We start from the raw sequence: 3,229 nt of genomic DNA, 5'->3' as shown, positions 1-3,229 counted from the left end.
GTTGATCAAGGTTTTGGGGGCTTTTGGGGCCCTTAACATCCTCTAAAACTCTTGAAACTTTGCACACGGGTCAGAACCCGTGGCCATCAGGGCCGGACTGAAGCTGGTACCCGGGCGTGGCAGGGCGGACCGACAGCGCCCCCTGGACTGGGATTCGAACACTTGTCCATAAATCAAAGACACTTGCATGTAATAATATGAAACTCTGTACACTTATAGATCTCATTGGGTTAAACAACTTTCGTGCTCTAAGTTTTACGACATCCCAACAGGAAGCCGGCTATCATGGTTTGTTTGGAAACGCATACCCCTGAAATTCTATTTAATTCTCCTTGGGAATTGATCGGATTTCAAGCAAACTCGGTCAGCATGACGTCAAGACATTGATGATGCTAAATTCCGGAGGGATTTTTGATATCTCGAACGGTTTGGCCGTGGCGAGGAAATTAATTTTATGACTAAAAAAGGACACATAAAGTGTGTTATAACTTTGCTCGTTTTACCTACAGTTACAAAACTTGCCACACATATTGTTCTCATCAAGCCAATCGACTTTCTAATTTAAAGTCATTAGCTCAGAGCAACAGAAAGTCAGATATTGTAGTTTGAATGGATTTCTTGTCCCCCTGCCATTCTGTTTGTGTGTGTGTGTGTGTGTCTGTGGGGGGAAGGGGGAAGGGGGAAGGGGCTCTTTGAGTGATAGTTTAGTTTAAACACCAACTCATACATAGGGCCATACTGCCCTCTTGTGTTCAAAATTATATACATATTTGGTATGTGACTGAGGATCGAGAGCTTTTAAATACGGACGTCCACATTGATAATGGTGGCGCTTGCAGAGCGCTCGAATGAATAAATTAACTAAACGTTCGCTCAGCTCTGCTCGCTCGTCGCCATGGACGCGCACCGTTATGAATGCCCAGTGTTTCCCCTAGGATTTTTTTTCAGGGGGGGGGGGGGATTGGGGGAACTGCTAGTGTTGCGGAGCAGGTGTATTACGAATACGTGGTGTAAATTTTTTAGCAATCAAAAAGCATGTCTAATTAATTGAAATAGTGTATTATGAATCATTAAACGTATACAACATTTAAAAAAATATATGAAAAAAAATGTCACACTAATTCTGTGTTGTGTTTTTTCTGGTAATAAAATGAAGACATAAAACACAAATTTTATCATTTATCATCAATTTTAATCATATGAAATTAAATAAACTTTTTGTCAAATAACGTGCTGCACAATGAGCTTTACTGTTAAAATTAAAACATGGATTATTCCTTAAATTCAGTTTTGATGATAATTTATTTGGATTAGTGTTAGTATTATTACATTGGGACATATCTAAATTCTACTGTACACCGGTAATATATTTCTGTCAAGTTAAACCGAACTTTTATTTTGACGGGTTGCCGTGAAGACATTTTGAGTTTGTTTGTTTATGTCATAATGATAGTTTTTCTCAAATGAAGCGGTTAAATGATCACGAAGTGACTTTCGGAGTGGATCTAGAGCCTAAATACTAGTATCTATTAATAGGTACTAGTATCTAAAAGGTAATTTTCTCTCTCTCTCTCTCTCTCTCTCTCTCTCTCTCTCTCTCTCTCTCTCTCTCTCTCTCTCTCTCTCTCTCTCTCTCTCTCTCTCTGAGCCAATATGGCAAGCCGTTTTAACATTTAATCATTTTAACCTACTAGTCTCTATTTTCATGCTACTAGTACTTATTTTTTAGATACTAGTATCTATTCCATTAAGTACTAGTACTTATACATTAGCGACCAGTGCTTATTCTGTTTAGAATATTCAAAGTGCTTATTCAATTTTTAAGCTTATTTATATTTTCAGAGCAGAAAATCCGATTTTTCTGCTTATTCAATATTGCATCTAAAATGTAAGTGACTTGACGTGTGTGTGTGTGTGTGTGTGTGTGTGTGTGAGAGAGAGAGAGATTGTGTCTGTTACAGTGACAAGAGTTTAACCCTTTAAGGCCTTGTCTTTTTGGATATATATCTTTTTTTTTTTATAAAAAAAAAAGTGCATACACGCCATATATTTTAAATGTATTGTTTGCTTTAAATTAAATTAAGATTGTATGTTTGGTAATTGAACCTAAATAAATTTAAAACTAATGTGCTATATTTCAGATAAATATATTTGTTTTCCTTCATTTTAATCAACACTAACTTTATTCTCATCTGAATTATAAATAACTTATTTCTGTATAAAATAAAAAATCCCGAATAATCCAGACCAACCAGAGCGCACTATTTCTACAACATCATCAGTGTTGAAGCAGAACTACCAGAGCCGTTCGGCAGATAGCGAGCAGATATTTTGTGTCACGTCGTGCACAATAACCCTAAAGGCACCAGGGTGGCGGTGCCACCGGCTTTATATATATATATATATATATATATATATATATAAATATAGCTGCGAGCAGCGATGAAGGGCCAAAGCCGGCGGCACCGCCACCCCGGTGCCTTTAGGTAACTAAAGGCACCGGGGTTGCGGTGCCACCGGCTTGGGCCCGTAATCGCTGCTCGCAGCTATATTTATTATTATTATTATTATTTTATCGACTATTCGGGCACTTTTGGGGCTCTTAACGTGCACGAAAACTCTTGAAACTTTGCACACAGGTCAGAACCCGCGGCCATCAGGGCCGGGCTGGAGATGGTACCCGGGCGTGGCAGGGGGGCTCGACAGCGCCCCCTGGAACGGGGTCCGAAAACTTGGTCCATAAATCAAACACGCTTACATGTAATAATATGAAACTCGATACACATATAGATGTCATCGGGCCGAACAACATTCGTGCTCTAAGTTTTACGCCAGCCCAACAGGAAGTCGGCTATTTAGGGTTGTTTGGAAACGCATGCCCCTGGAATTTGATATACTCCTCCTAGAGAATTCAACCAATCGCAACGAAACTCGGTGTGCATGATGTCAAGACATTGAGGATGAAAAATTGCCAGGGGATTTTTGATATCTCGAACGGTTTGGCCATGGCGAGGAAACGAATTTATGGCGAATAATGGAAACAGGAAGTGTGTTATAACTTCTGCATACATTAACTGATTTTGATGAAACTTCAACAGTGTGTTCGCTGTAAGAGGCCGATCACATGGATGTGACTATTGTGAGTCAAAGTTATAGCGCCACCAACTGGCAGCAGGAAGTGTGTCACTTTCAAAATGCTTTGAAATCACCCTCTTATTTTTACCCGATT

This window comes from Rhinichthys klamathensis, unplaced genomic scaffold (assembly GCF_029890125.1).
Source record: "Rhinichthys klamathensis goyatoka isolate OS25496 unplaced genomic scaffold, OSU_Roscu_1.1 h1tg000035l_1, whole genome shotgun sequence".
Taxonomy (NCBI): domain Eukaryota; kingdom Metazoa; phylum Chordata; class Actinopteri; order Cypriniformes; family Leuciscidae; genus Rhinichthys; species Rhinichthys klamathensis.
This window is presented reverse-complemented; position numbering follows the sequence as displayed.